Source organism: Equus asinus, chromosome 2, assembly GCF_041296235.1.
Source record: "Equus asinus isolate D_3611 breed Donkey chromosome 2, EquAss-T2T_v2, whole genome shotgun sequence".
Lineage (NCBI taxonomy): Eukaryota > Metazoa > Chordata > Mammalia > Perissodactyla > Equidae > Equus > Equus asinus.
Window position 1 is genome coordinate 23,778,133 of NC_091791.1, and position 16,567 is coordinate 23,794,699.

At 39.8% G+C, this 16,567-nt stretch overlaps 1 protein-coding gene across 7 annotated transcripts in view; it reads left to right on the top strand.

Annotated features, from left to right (window-relative positions):
- The window catches only part of SORCS1 (sortilin related VPS10 domain containing receptor 1), a 475,161-nt gene that overhangs the window by 95,276 nt on the left and 363,318 nt on the right, over window positions 1-16,567 (top strand). Inside the window, exon 1 of one of the 7 annotated variants that reach the window (XM_044751249.2) lies at window positions 13,539-13,662. The exons of the other annotated variants lie outside the window; for them this stretch is intronic. The gene's annotated coding sequence lies outside the window, so the exon portion shown is untranslated. Of the gene's footprint in view, window positions 1-13,538; window positions 13,663-16,567 lie in introns of those variants that run through there. 7 annotated transcript variants of the gene reach the window in all.

Here is a 16,567-nt window from a genome sequence, read left to right on the forward strand (position 1 = left end):
AAAAATCTTAAAAATAATTAAGTTGTTCACTTTTCCACTTGCATCTTACCTGTTATAAAGGTTTGCACTTCCTGTTTTCCCTTTCTGCACCATATCTCATATAGTTCTCCAACCATCTGTTGTTGAGGCATTTCAAAATAAATATCTTCTAAGTCAGAGGTCTTCAACACTTGATGCATACTGGGGATCTGTACATCTAGGGAGCTTTAAAAAATTTAGGAGTGGGACCAAGGTTTCACTCTTGGTCAATTAAATTGGAATCTGTTTGGGGTGGGTCCCAGGTGTTGACATTGACATTGTTTTATTCCCTTAGGGGATTCTAAAGCACCGCAAGGATTGAGAACTATTGATTTGAATGGTGATTGCACACCATAGGGACTCTGCATAGATGTGCTCTCTGCCAAACAGGTGTGTGCGTTTCATAAATATAGACAAGTTATGTCCAGCTGGAGGTGAACTTGTATGTCTGAAGAACTCTTGCAAACTCCTAGCAGTAATGGTAAGAAACGAAAATCTTTATGAGACACCAGGGTTTCTGCTTATTTGTTTGTAATGAAAACTATTTGACTTCTGAATCCTTTGATTTGCCTCTTCTTTTGCCACAGGCAAATTCTTGCAAGCATTTTCGATGAACTCGGTAGGAGGACTTTGTATTGCCACCCATGAATGAGTTTCGAATATTGTAGCTCTTCAAAGTTGCAAGCCGCCTTTCTTTTCCAGTTTGAGTTACTTTTTCAGTTGACTAAAACTGTTTTTCTGATTCAAGAAAAGAAATACACAAATGGAAAAGAATAAATATTCGTATTTGGCTCACTCTGCATTTCATATTCGATTACCTACTTAACCTTTGCCCATCCAACTTCATTTACCTGGGGCAAAATGTGACCTGCAATTTTTTTTATAGAAATAAAGATTTTAAAGGCTTCCAGTAATGCCAAAAAGCCTGCTAAAAGCTGTTCTTATTTCAATATAGTAAATCATAAATGGGTAAAGTGGATTTCCCTAGAAGTATGTATTTTAAAACTTAAGAGGGGCGTACATATTTGGAGAGACTAATGCACCTGTACTCTGCTAGTGGAAATCACAATTAAGGATTTTAAATAAGAGAATTTGACTTGAGACAGGGTTTCTTAAGCAGTCGAGTGAATGATTGAGTAGCTTTAAGTGAGGGAAAAGCAGTAGTGTTGCATGTAAGCTTTGAATTTACACAAAGGAAATGTACTCGCAAGTTAGATATGTCATTGCCTCGTGATTTTGCCACACCTAGAAAGTAGTTGATTCCTGTTTTGTGCTGAATATGTCCTTAAACTAATAGTGAGCCAAATGGCTTTCAGTAAAAATGCTGAGAGGAGACAGGGGGGAAATTCTTTGCTATGAGTTTTCTATAGAGCTCAATGGGGGGAAAAGATCATTTTCTGCAATTATTGATTTCAGGCATTTTCCTATCACTAATGTTCTAAAAAGGGCTTATTCTGCTAGAATATAATCCATAAAATTTGATGAAGAAAAAATTCCCATTGTAGGATAGAAGTTGAGAAGTAGCAGAACAAAAATTCATAGGGACAAGTGAAAAGAAGACAAGAACAAATCAATGGGAGGCTAGGAGCAGATTTAGGATTTCTGTAATACTCTGTCCTGAAAAGTGCTTCTGTGACTGCAGAGGCTGGAATTCAACTTGTGTCTTTGCATTCTCCTGTAAGGAGAGGACATGTGTGTCCATATATTTATACCTGCCACATAGTGGGTGGTCAGTAAATGCTACTTGAATCTGAGGATGCAGAGAACTAGGGTGACCATACATCTTGACTTGTCCTGGAGAATTTCAGTTTATTATCTGTTGTCCTGGGTAATTATTCATAGCCCTTTTCAAAAACATTCTGGTTAATTGATAACTTTTATGGTCGCTTTCCTTAGAAGCAGAGTCCTGCCTCTTGGGGTTTGATTAACTGACATGCAACTGATTGGATAAATTCTGAAATTTGTAAATGATCCTTGATTTGGACTAAAATGTCATCCTCATGTCTGAGTTTGTCCATAGATTCCCAACAGCTGAGAAATGATAAATGCGTCTATCCTGTAACCATCAGGCCTCTGCAGGGGTGGGTCAGGACCAGAGGGATTTAACAGCTCTATTAATGACCTGGAAGAGCTATGGTAAGCAGCTTGCTAATGAAACCTGCAGATGACACTAAATTTGTAGGTGTTGGAAGCAACAATTGAAGCATGAATTAAAAAGGATCCAAGCCCAGGCAGGGTCTAGAAGAGAAAAGTCCATTTAGGCTAACTTTGTAAAACAAATCTATGCAATATCAATAGTCCATAAGACCAAGGCAGAGCAGGGCACAGAGATGACTTATGTCATTGAAAAGTCTGTGGCAACAATTCTCTTAGTCTCTAAGGCAGGGAAAGGATAGTGGCACGACACAGGGTTAGCATCAAAAGAATTGGGTTCAAATTCTAGTCCTTTCATAGACTAGCATATTTTGAGCAACTCACTGCAACTCTCTGGGATTCTCAGTTTCCTTTTGTAAATATTAAATTAGCAATGTGTCTGAAAACGCTTGGCCAAACATGCAACTTGATACAAATTGGTCAGATCAGATTTTAAAAGCAGTGTCATAAGACCAAAAATCATTCTTTCTTCCACTATATCAAGAGTCCATGAGTCTCCAGTAAATATACAGATGGGCTTCAAAGGATCCATGAACTCCCTCAGATAATACATCAGATATTTTGTGTGTGCCTGTGAGCATGGCTGGGTGTTTTTCTGGGGAAAATGTCTAATAGCTTTTATCATGTATTCAATAGTGTTGACAGCTAGAAATACATTAAGTACCTCTGCACTGGACTGTGACTTTCTTTTAAGTTCCTCTTCAGCATCTAGCCACACATTGAGCTTTCTGTACCTTCAGCATCCACAATGGCTCCATCTCAGAGCCTGGGCAATTGCTGTTACCTCTGCCATCCTCCAGAGATTTTCAAGGCTGGCAAAGTTTCAGCTCCTTGGAAGGGTCCAAAGTATTGCCCCATCTTCAGGAGCTCTCTATCACTGAGCCTTGTTTTGTTATCTTCATAATACAGAACTATCTAAAACTTGAAATTGTCTTGTTTATTATTTCTACTCATTTGTGTGCTACTATCCATTAAGCTACAAGCTCCTTGAGAACAGAGTCCTTGACTCTCTTGTTCACTGCCAAATCCCTAATACCTAAAACAGTGTCTGATCCATAATAGGTGCTCAATGGTTGTTTGTAGCAGGGAGGGAGGGAGAGATGGAGGGAGAGAGGAGGGAAGGAAGGAAGGGAGAAAGGAAGGAGCTTGGGAACTTTTCACATAGAATTTGTCACGTAGTATATATTAAATGATTCAGTGAATGAAAGATGGAAAGGATGTATGAATGAGTAAGTACGATTTACTGAAATTGTTGTAAAGATGTGGAGAGAAGAATGATGCCTCAGCAATGGAAAAATTCACCCTACTCTTCTTTGGTACGACAGGGAGTTTTTGCTCTCTAGCCTGCAAAACCTTTGACGTTATCTAGTCCTTAAGTTGTTCTGGATGGTGCTTTTGGTTCTAAAAAGATAATACCCAGTCACAGTTCCTCTGTGTTGTAAGAATAGACTAAGCTGTCCATTGATGTAATTCTTGGATGCATACAGGAGCTTTGGTGCAACTGCTGATGAGATGAACTCTTTGCCAAGAAAGTCTATCTAGAATTTAGTTTTGAGGAGAGGTTCCACTAAAAGCATTTTGTGCCACTTGCATTCAGCAGGACTAGAAGATTCCAAAAATAAAGCCTAAGTGGAGTGGCATTTTTATCACTGGGATTTCTGTTGAGCTGCTCTACAATCAAAATATATCCTTCAGAATCAGAAAGCCACGTCTTAGGTGCTTCTCCTCACAGGAATCAACCTCTTCTGATTGTGTAAAAGGAATTTTCCTTGTGGCTGAAGCCTATACTCCTGTTCTTATTTGATTGATTCATATCTCACATCTGATTTTCTCTGTCAAGTGTTTAAAAGTGACCATTTTCTCTGAAAGCCTGTCAGCATTGGATAGTAAGTTGCAGAATAAAAGAAAATATCTGACCCTTATACATAAGCATCAACCATTGAACCAAATCTACCAATATCTAAGATTCAGAAAGATTAACTAACAAATATATTTGTTTGGCTAAATCTCTCCCTTAGACTAGTTTTTAAAAATTAAGGATTTTGGTTGATTAGACTTCTTCCCAGAGGAGTGTGTGTTACTGGGCCAGGTTTCTTAAAACTCTTGGGATATTCATGTGTACTTGTGGAACAACAAACCCAATTTCATATACTAATATCCCTTATTAAATGGGCTTGGAGCCAAAATCCTAAACTGAGGCATATTGCATGTGTTCCCTGATTACTCTCTCTTCACACAAGCCATTAGCCAGAGCTGGAACTTTAGCAGTGTCTATCTATGCCAAAAGTACTGGAAAAATTTTTCTCCTAAAAATCCAGATTCATTTTATAATTTTTACTGCATAATTAACTATAATGTTTGACACTGTCATCTTCTTGACAGATTCTAACTTGGAGCATCTGGTATTATTTAGCCGAGAGCCTAGTTCTATTCTCCAGATACAAAAGGGTTCTGATTAATTAATCATTGCCCAATCTGAATAATACATTAAAGATAAACTTCAATGCTTAGTACAAAACAAAGGGGAAAGTTTTCTTATGTTACAGAAGATGGAGTTTCCTATTAATAGAATGTAAAAATGAGTAAGTTTTAGCACTTCCTCATCACAGGTCCAATGCCAGAACTGAAACAGGCAGAGTATCTTCTTAGATGGTTGTAGTTTGCGGTTCAACCAGCAGAGCTTAGCACCCGCCCTGGGGTGTTTATCCCCAGCTCCTCTCTCAGCCACCGCCTCTTGCCTTCAGTGCCTCTGTCTCACATCTAATACATCCTGTTGTCTGTGCCATGAAGGACTCAAGGAGAGGACACTTCATCGAGAGTGTAGATTGTAAATTCTCTATGAACTTTATCTGTTCAATTCTGGTGCCCAACAGAGTCCCTGACACCAGCAGACATTCAGTAGGTGTTTGTTCAATTCACGAATGGGAATCCTTGCTGTGCCAACCAGTGGTGGCATGTAGATTCCCAAGCTATCAGTGCCCTCTTCTTTACAAAGGCTAGAAATTGGTGTAGTTCATCATTTCGTCTGTTTTCCTTCGTATGAATGCGGCCCTGTGACCCACAGGCTGTATAACCACAGACTGTCAAATGCCTAAAGTATGTGATTTGCATTGGGTTAAATACAGCAATAACCTGTTTATGATTTGTGTTGCTTTCTCTCCCTTTTTTTAAGAGTCCTTAACATAAGTTTTTCAAACACAAAGTCTCTGTTACTGTCATTAAACATGGCTTTGTTGTGTGGCTTTGTCAAACTACCTCCTCCATAAAAGCCATCCTTCTGCTTGCTCGTTGTGTCCCTTCCATGGCTTTTCCTTTAGGCCTAATACTGATGACTTTTCTGTTCCATCCCAAAGATCGTCTTCACCTACAGTCTGAATAAGTGTGAAAACTTGTACTTAACTAAAGTTACATAGAAGACATAAGTCAACTCTGAAGGTCATGAGGCATTGTCCATCTTCATACCCCCCAAAAAATTTGTTTATAAGTATTAGTTATTAATTCACTCAAAAATATTTACTTTGCCAATATTACATCCCAGGCCAGATCCTAGCACTGGAGATACAGAAGTGACCAAATGGCAGGCTTCTGCGTTCATGGAGCTTAGATCCTAATTGAAAGACTAATTAACAAGTCAATGTACTATTTCAAGTGGTGTTAAGTACTATGAAGAAAAGTAAGGCACAGCAAGTGGAAAGACAGTGCGATGATATGCTAAGGTCATTGGGTTGTTACTAAGGAGCTTACTGGGCATTCTTGAGCACCAATTGTATTCAATGCTTTGTACTAAAAGCCAGTTCCCTGTAAGGCACCTGCAGTCTGATGATGGAGATAGGGAATGCCTAAAATAGCTAAAACATAAATGTTAAAAATAATCAAGCCAATAAGGGAGGTACAGAACAATATCCAAGGGCTTTGTAAAAAGAGAAGGGGCCCATCTGGGTAGCAGGACTATAAAGGCTTCCCAGAAGAGGGTTGTGGGAGATGAGCCCAGGTGAGGATGAGGTTCCATTTCACAGGGAGCCACCTGAGCAAGGACATGATGTTAGGAAAATATTGGCACTGCACTGAAGTTACAAATGGTCCATTTTGGCTTGAGTGCAGTGAAAGAATCAGATGCTATTGAGAGAACAGTGTAAAGTTCCCTTGTAGCCAAATTTTGAAGAGCTTTGCATGCCAAAGTGAGAAATTTGAATATAAGAGCAACTTTAAAAAAATAAATATTTAAAACATTTTTCCTGATTATCAGAATAATAGGTTTTCATTACGTGAAATGCAGACAGTTCCTTATAATAATGTTTCAGGCAGAAAGGTGAGTGAATCAGAGCTATAGTAACAAAATAATAACCTATCAGTGGTGTGTAGACAACCTTAGAGTAGAAAGAGTTGCAAAATATCATGTAAGTTTATTGACGTCACCTGCAGTAGTTTTGTTTTGTTTTGTTTTTAATTACTTGTTCTCCAGACATCTGGTTTCTATCTAAAATAAAATTGAAAGCCAGATGGGCCTTTTCCAGAAACCTTATGAAATTCAAATATGTAGCCATCATCATGGTTTAGGGACTGTTTGAGAGACACAAGACTTCTTTGCGTAATGCTCTTTCTTGCACCCTTTACTCTAAATGGTTGTCCAGACCATTGTGAGTCCTCGGGGGGGAGGCGCCCTAATTAAAGATTACATTTTCTGGAAGCGTTTTAAATTCCAGCACTTAATGCAGGAATTTAGAAAGCCAAATGATCTCTTCCCTGGAACCAAAGTCCTTCCTTTTTCAGATTCTTTGCTTCCTGTTGGAATAATAAATGTCTCCTTTGACACGCTCTGACGCACATAAGACGTGTCAGTGCCCAATGTAAAGAGTTTTAATCCTTTTGCATTTTCTTATCCTCTCTTTCTGGGCTGCATGTTGACTTTTCTGGGTGGTAGTCATTTTGCCTTTGGGGCTCCTTTCTCTGTAAAAACATATTAAAATTATATTTTATGACAGCATTGATATAAAGACAAATATATGTTAATTTACTTAAACATTTTCTTTGGCTAAAAATTATTCTTTCTTCTCATTTTAGAGTAAAGTAAAACATTGCCTTGGTCCCCTAAAACTAACATGAGCCTTACGAACTCTGCATGCTGCCTACTAAAGGGTAGGTTGGTTCTTCGTCCTATCTGTGGAGAATTGATGATAAGGTAAATTGAAAACCAGTATGCATGGCTGGGCCCAAAGTTGTTCATGCCCCATAAGCCTCTACAAATATGGACTTCAAGTCAGATATTGCATACTTTAAAAATACCTCCCAGTGGTACACTAGGAACATGGAAAAAGGTCAGATCCATTTTACTGACCTTTTCATTCTGGTCAGTAGTGGCAGCTGCAATTTCCTATTTGCAGTGAATTTAGGAAAAATATGGGCCTCAGAGTACTTACATGACAGCCACTGGGGCAGTTAACTAGGGCCCTTTTAATGGAATTTCAACTTCCTAGGCTGCTTTAATGGAATCAGGTATTGTGGATCAGAATCGCAGTGTTTGAGACGTGTGAATCTCATGCACACTTAAGCTTGTAGCCACTGTCCTAAAACAAAAATCTGTTTGGGTTACTCCCTCTAGTAGCTCTCCATTGCGGAATAAAGCCCAACTCTTGAACCTGGCATGCACTGTCCTTCGTTATAGGGTCTCACTCCTCTCAAAGCTCCATGTCTGGTTCTCCAACCCCGCTGAAGTCCCCGAAGTTACTCACATGCTCAGTCTTCTCTTTGGACCTAAGATCCCCTTCTTTCACAGGACTGTCAGTTTCACATGCATTCCTAAGGACTCATCCCAAATGCCATCCCCTCTCCAAAGCTTGTGTGGACCCCTTGGTATAAAATTGGCACCTCCTTTCTCTGTGCCCTGCCCAGATATCTGATTTACCACCTGTGACACATCATTGCATTTGTTTAATTTCGACTTTTCCCTTACAAGTTAGACTGTTCCTTTCTTAAAAGCAGGAGCTATTTCTTCTTTATTTATTTATTTTACAAAATACAATGCTTATTTTTAAAGGCAGAGTACATTTCTTATTTATGTTTGTTTGCGTTTTGTGTTTGTGTGTATATGTGTGTGTTTGCTTATTTATGTATGTTTAATTTATATATATATTTTTTCTTTTTTTGAGGAAGATTAGCCCTGAGCTAACATCTGTTGCCAATCCTCCTCTTTTTACTGAGGAAGACTGGCCCTGAGCTAACATCCGTGCCCATCTTCCTCTGCTTTATATATGGGACGCCTACCACAGCATGGCTGGCCAAGTGGTGCGCTGTCCGCACCCGGGATCAGAACTGGGGAAACTCAGGCCGCCGAAGCGGAACATGCGAACTTAACCGCTGCGGCACCAGGCCGGCCCCTTAATTTATATTTTTATTTCTCAAGGCTAAACGCATACCTATTAGGCATGCAGGATAGGATATCTTGATTCTTGGTTTCTTTCTTTTTTTTTTTTTTATGAGGAAATAGTCAGGCATGTATTGGGTTAGAGGAGATTGAGATTCAAAAGCAAGGTGAAAATCACCAGAAAAATATTGAATGTAAACAGTTAAAAAATAAAAATCCTCTGACTTTGTTATAAACAGTTCTCCATCACAGGTCTTTTATTTTTTTCAGCAAGAGGGAGAGGAGAAGAGCTAGCCAGGAGCCAACATTGGCTATTGTAGGTGATCCGTTGTTGGTGTGAGCAGGGCAGGGAAGCTGACGTGGGACAGGCGTGAGTGCCTGTTGAGAGAATATAAAAATGCACAAGCTCTGTACCCCTACTTTTCTGGAACTCGTAGTCTAATGTAGACAGCATTATCAAAGACCCAGAGACAGAAATGGGTGGGCCTTTCGGAGGGACAACTTAGTTCAATCCGTTGAAGGTTTATTGAACCAATCAAAGATACAGATCTTCCCTCTTGGAGATTTTTCCTCTAGGTGGTAGACAGACATTCAACACCAAATCCTACAGTTATAACTGCAAACTCTGGTGAGCATTATAGGCAGTTTACTGTGGACGGGCTGGGGCAGACGGGGCTGGTGGTAAGTCTGGAGGCTGAAGGGATAAGATAGGACCAGATTTGGGCAGTGAGGAGGGTGGCTTGGAGGCCATGATAACAAAGCATTTTCAGGCAAGGGAGAAAAGAGACACTTAGCAAGCTTTTGGGCCATGGAAGGAAGCTGAGAAAGACCTGGTAACTTGTTGATAATCTTAAAGAAAATCAGGGGGCTGGCCCGGTGGTGCAGCAGTTAAGTGTGCACATTCTGCTTTGGCGGCCTGGGGTTCACCGGTTCAGATTCTGGGTGCAGACATGGCACCGCTTGGCAAAGACATGCTGTGGTAGGCATCCCATGTATAAAGTAGAGGAAGACGGGCATGGATGTTAGCTCAGGGCCAGTCTTCCTCAGCAAAAAGAGGAGGATTGGCAGCAGTTAGTGCAGGGCTAATCTTCCTCGAAAGAAAAGAAAAGGAAAGAAAATCAGAAAGACTTTATTGCTTTGTGTGTCTGGAAAGCTATTCTTCCTCTAAACTCAGTGCAGCTATTTCCTGTTTCCCTTGTGTCTTCATAGAAGGAGCATCATTTCATCTGGCAAGGGAGAACCTGAACTATTCAAATGACAAAATCAACGTGACAAGACTTATTTTCCAATATGAAACCAGCAGGTGGAATAAAAACTTATGACAGAAAGGACCTATTAAACTATCCATTCCTAAGACCTCCTCCCTGAGGACATGAAAGGATTTTATCTTGCTTCTTAGATGCTTTCCACCTCTTTGCCTGGACTGGATTTTAATGACTGTGGATCCAGAGGTCTTAGTATTTCCCTGGAAATATTTTCCTGCCGTCAAATCGACTTGTCTTGCAGGATTATTGTTATTATTATTTTTGCTTCTGACAAAGATATTTTTGCTTAATTTAATTCTTTATTCGAAGAGTGACAGATGAAGAGGAATGAATTAGAAGCCTGGGATCTTTGGCATAATAAGTTGGGAAATCTAGTTCAAATATTTTAACAAATGTATTTTGGGATAGCCACAGAACCTCCAACATGGAGTTTGTGCCCACCACAGTTGTGTCAGTGTTTAATGGCCGGTCATTACTTCCCCTGTAGTAAGATGGAAGTTGGAGGTAAATCAGGGATTTCCTGTACACAGCATGAGAGCTGCGTTCTACTTTCCCATGGCAAAGGCAGACATTGCTGATTGGTCACAGCACAGCCACACTGCTCTAGGATGGCTCCAGAAAAGTATGGACAACCAACAAATTTGAGTTAGCATAAGAGAGAAAAGTTATTTGGCAGCCTGGTTCTAGAAGATCTCCAAGTTCCCTTATAACTCTCGAATATGTGAGTCTCCCTGAGGTGTTTGTTTTAGAATTTGGTAAATTTCAAGCCTCTTCCTGCCAGTTTAGAGCTATTCATTATTATTATTCTTGTTCCTAGTTCTTGTTTTTGTTGAGTTACTGGATAATGTTTCCCAGTACGGTGCCAGAAATGATTACACCTGACTCAAAGGCAGAGTGAAATATGTAGATACAAGTTCTCAACCACGACAGGAGACCTGTAGCCTGTCTGGTTGGTCAGCACCTTTTATTTAGTGGGGTTGTTCCAAGAATAATTATAGACGCTGTGCTTAAGAGTTTGCTATACTTTAGGGTTGATAGCATTGTGAAGTTTTGAAGACTATCATGTCTTTGCTTGAGATGGTGCATTTTTCACGTGTGTGTGTGTGTGTGTGAGGAAGATTGGCCCTGAGCTAACATCTGTTGCCAATCTTCCTCCTTTTGCTTGAGGAAGATTGTCACTGAGCTAACATCTGTGCCAATCTTTCTCTATTTTACATGGCATGCCGCCGCAGCGTGGCTTGATGAGTGGTGCCAGGTCCACATCCGGGATCTGAACCTGCAGATCCTGGGCTGCCGAAGTGGAGTGCGCAAACTTAACCAATACACCACCGGGCCGGCCACAAGATGGTGCATGTTAAAGTTAACAAATCTCTGTTATGGTCTCAGATTGGAACAAGGATTTTAATTTTAAAAAGGTTTACATTTTTCCAAAATGCCTTAAGAGCTGTTCTTTCATGTTTCATCAAAAGCTGAGTGGTAGATAGGGAACATATTATTATTCTCATTGGTGATGAAGAAATCAAGGCACAGAAAGGTTAATCAGTTTGTCCAGGCAAAAACAGATACATACTCTGAAAGCCCTGTTTGAAAGCCATGCCCCAGCCAAAACCAGGCCCCAGCTGGCTAAGAGTTCTGAGGTCTGTGATCTCCTCTCTCCTTATTTTTCATTGCATAGTTAGATTTACATACTGTGTTTTTATGTAAAATTCTATTTGAATGTAGGGTTAAAAATGTTTGAAAACTGTTGGTGCAGTGGCAGGAGAAATGAGCTGGGAGTTTGAGTGTATTTCATTTGCAACTAAAAAACACAAATGAGAGTAACCTGCCTCCAGAGCTGAGGGGATTACTGCTGCTCCAACTACAACATCAAGGGTATAGGCCTAGCTTCAGGCCAGCTTGAATCCTAGGGCTTTAGTCCTCAGAAATCTGCCGTCCCAGCTTTCATCTCGACAGTGCTCTGAATTTGTTTCATTCTCAGCCAGGGTCTTTCAGAAGGTGGCAAAGATAGCCAACAGTCGTGAAATGCTTAACTCACAGCAGGAGAGACCCTCTTCCAGTGGCATAACCAGAGGTCTGGCTGCTTCACATTGTGTTAGACAGGGTCACATGCTCTCCTGGATAAATCATCATGTAGGAATCTATGTGATAAAATATGCCATATTTTAGTGTTTTTTCCCTCCTAAGTACAAATTGTATCATGCTATACGGTTGTTTTGAATTTGCATTTTTCCTCCCATTTAACAATATATCCTTTTTTTTCTTTCTTCTTCTTCTTCTTCTTCTTCTTCTTTTTTTTTGCTGAGGAAGATTGGCCCTGAACTAACATCCTTTGCCAATCTTCCTCTTTTTGCTTGAGGAAGATTTTCCCTGAGCTGACCCCTGTACCAGTCTTCCTCCATTTTGTATGTGGGATGCTGCAACAGCATGACTAGATGAATGATATTTAGGTCTGTGCCCGGGATCCAAACCCATGAATCCCAGGCCACTGAAGTGGAGTGCGCAAACTTAACCACTACCCCACCAGCCTGGCCCCGACAATATATCTTATAGATGTTTTTGTGGGTGTCAATGTATGTAGATCTATTTTACCCTTTTCAACTGTTGCATGGTATTACACTGTACACATGTAATGTTGATTATTTAACAGTTTTACCAATAATGAGCATTTAAGGTGAGTTATTTTTGTTAGAGCAAATGATACATGATATTGACAGCCTTTTATATACCCTTTGGGCTGTATATGAGATTATTTCTCTAGGATAGATATCAAGAGGTAGATCTGCTGGGTCGAAAGCTATAAACTTTTCAACTTTGGTGAGTGCCACTGGACCTCCAAAAAGTTTCACCCGTCCCTTAGATTTTTGGGTTATAATAATGTTCCTGCTGCTGCTAATAGCAAATCCTTATTGAGTACTCACTCTCTGCCAGGTACTATGCTAAGTGTTCTCATTTAATCCTACAATAACCCAAACACGGTTACCCTATGAGATACATGCTAATATTATCATTATCATTTTACAGGAGAACATGGTGAGGTCTAGAGAGTTCTAATCACTTGGCTAAATTTAGAAAGCTATTTGTCTGGTCTTGATAAACTAAAGATGAGCTTTATATTCGACAGTTTGAGGGTATATTATTTGGACCATCCAAGCTGCTCAGGGAAGAAATTTATCCCTGAGTCTTAGGCCAAATACATTAAGGGGCAGATCCACGAATGTTCCATATATGTGATTTGGATGCTTTGCAGTATTTCTGCAGTCATGATCTGGCATAATTAAATGTGGAGTGAAACATAAAGTCAATAAAAGAAAATTGCTGCTGAGGTTCTTACTGATCTGAGCATTAGCGAGAGAAAATTAACATAGCCAGGAGAAAACAAAAAAAGGGGCCTTTAGTTAAAGCAACAAGCACATTTCATAGAGTAGTGCGTATTTCTCAGTACAGTCATTGGCTGGTGTGTAAAATGGTTAATGTGGTGGTGACAGTGACTTAGGAATCTTTGAAGGATGTAAACGTTATCGCTTTGTTGCTGGCTTCCTGGAGTCAGTCGCTATTAAGTAGCCTTACTTTACTTAATCCTGGGAGGAAATGTGTTTATTTAATCTTCAGTTATTGTGGTCAGATGTTTAGCTCTGTTTAACATAGATTGCAGTGGTGGAAGACTGTCTTGTCTCTTTAAAAACTAGATCAACTGCTGAGCTCTTAGGAGGTGGTTAATTGGTAGCTGCTGAGTCGAAAAGGCCCCCGCATGCCTCCCAGCTGAACCCAGAGGAGAGCCAGAGAGGAAAGAAGGCTGCTTCCAACTCTTCCAGAAAGAATAGGCTGAGCTCAGTTATTCTGAGAACCAAGAAATAACCAGACCAGGTAAATTTAAGATACTTTGGCTCACACTAGAGAATATTAAAATATTCTTGGCACATTTAAGTTTTAGAAGTTTCTAGAGAACAAACTAGAAAGCAGCATGATATAGGGCCAGAATTTTCAGTCATTTATAAAGAGGCTTGGTATACTTTCTACTTTATACTTTTTGGATTACCTTCCCATTGCTTAGCTCAATTGTATTTGGTAATTTATTTGTTTTGCTTTTGTAAATGAATCCTGTTTTGGCATAAACTCTTGTGGCATTCCTTTAGCGTTTGTTAGCAATCTAAACCTAAAGCCTGTCATGTTTTCACTTTCATATTTCTTTTCCTGCTATCTTCAAAAGAAGAACCAATTGCTGCTGACCTGTTGGCAAGGATTAGAAGGTAGAGCATAATATCGAACATTATAAATATCTTAACTGATTCAGCCAATGGGAGGCCAACTCACCTCTCATAGATGGGGACTATTCAGTGGGAGCATATATTAGTATCAGTGTTACCCAAGTTTATAACATAACAGAAGTACTAACATTTATAGACTTTGTTGCACTTGAAATGCACGCCGTACCCTGGGCAGTGTTAAACGAGTATTATCACATTTAATCCTCCCCCCGCCCCGCCCCGCCCCGCCGGGAGGTTCTCCTTTCACCTTCATCCACATTTTACCAGTTAAAAGCAAAGAGAATTTCAGCTGCTCACCTGGGACCATACTTACTAAACGGCCGATTCAGAGCTAGAACTTACTCCGTCTGATTCCAGGATTCCTTACACCGCCTTGCTAGGTGCTTGCTTTCTCTTCTCCACACGTTTTCTACAGCTTTAGGAGAAATTCATTTTGTTTTTTTTCTGTTTTGTTTTTCCATCCAGAGAAGCTTGTGAAGTCTCAATTTGGTGCTCTTTAACAAATCTCCTTTTTTCCTCTCTAGCTTTCTTTGGTGACACTGGCCATAAATAACTAAGTGGAGGAATGAACAAAGTGTCCTCAAAACAAAGCACATAGAAAGTTCCTTTGAAAATTTGATTCGGGACTCGTTGAGCAAGGTGCTCCTATTAGCCTTTCCAGCTGAAGCAGTTGGGACTAATGATCCTTTTCTGGTGTTTACCTCAAAGGGACATTATAATAATTGGATGCATTGTTTGCAGGAATAACAATATAATATTCAATATTTTGAGAATTGCACCAAGTTTCCCCGTGATTTCGCCTGGAAATGATTTTATCTGAGAAAGACGCTGGGTTTCCCTACTCCCACAGCTCATTTATAAAATATGCCAATATTTATTCAAGCTTTTTTAGGTCCAGAAGCCAGATAGAAATGCAAGCATATTATAGTTGTTTAATCCTTATTGAGTTACCAGCAGGGCTGTCTGCAGCCCGAAAACATGCACCTAGACCCTTCTCTCCTCTCCTGGAGTCTGCATACCAGTGTGTCCCCTTACACTTCACAGTTAGTTACGTAACTTCTTTCGCCATGGGAGCGTTTTACAGTCATTTAGCCTATTGGAAAACCAGCTTCATTTCTTTGGTTCCTAATTTAAAACATAAATGGCCAGTAGAAAACTAGCCAAAAGGAGAGTTCTTTTTAAATGGAACCCTGAACAATAAAGAGGATGATTATAGCTCTCAAATATTTTAGAACTTGAAATTTTCTTAACCAAGAGATTTCCTTCACCCAAATGAGAGCTGAGTGGTCTGAATCTAGTTATTGTGGTGGGACATTCAGGAGATGCAGAAAAGGAGGAAGCACGAAGTCTAGATCTGAGCTGATTCTAACAGCTGTAGGTCTCACTTGTGTTGAAAGCAACATTACAAACAGTTGTGTGGAACCAGCTCAGAGAGAAACAATGAATCTCTTGATCAAGCAACCTAAATAGCTTGGTGAGGTCACCTGCAAGCTTGGTGGGCCAGAGAACTTAAGTTCATTTATATTAGTATCAGTAACCCCCTCGTCAACATGTTATATGTGTGTGCATGTCTGTGTGAACATGAAGTATACTGGTTAAAGGTTCCTCATTTCTACCTCACAAATGCTCCCTCTAACTGGTGTCTAAAGTGAAAGGACCTAAAACCCAGCATTTCTTATTACCAAAGTATCAAACACTTTTCCCTTCATACTGGGTAAATTAAACAAAAAATATGCATCCAGGGCAGGCTTTTAACATCACTCTATCGCTAGCAGGTGTAACATTATGGCACAGTGTAAACATGTAGGCTCAGGAATCACACTGTCTGGATTCAAATCCTGATTCTGCCACTTACAATAACTATGACTCTGAGATATAAAATGGGGATAGTAATTATAATATCTATCTCACAGGAAGTTTGTGAGGATTAAAGGAGACCAGGTAAAGCATCTAGAGAGTCAGAATTCTAGAAGTGTTATCCCTTTAACTATTAGTCTATTTTAATACTCATTCGATGTTTAATGATCCTCAAATGCGAAATAACTTTTAATTGAGGTGGATTTACCATTGACAGACAAAAACAAGTTAGAAGAGGAAAAACCCAAATTATAGGTGATGTTAGCAATCAGTCAATGAGGCCTGTGTCTCATCTGTCAGAAACTCATTGGTCCTGGAGCTCCAGATGATTAAACACCATACATAGTATCTTGATTAACTTGGTTCCTAATGATAAATATGAGGTTTTCACTCCATTCTTCTACCAAAGCATGGTTCTGCTGGTATAGTGTTGGCCGAGTTGGGGGGCTCTAGGTTCCTGGGTTCAATAGAAGGTACTTTTTAAAAAATCAGTAGGAAGAGACATTCTTGGTGGGAGGCAAAGCACCTGATTCCCTGTGCTTTTTCTCCAAAGAGTAACCCTGCATAATATTATGTGTGAAGATTTTTTTCGGGAAGAATTCGCTGAAGCAAGATGCTCTAAGATGCCTTATGATAACACTGGAACA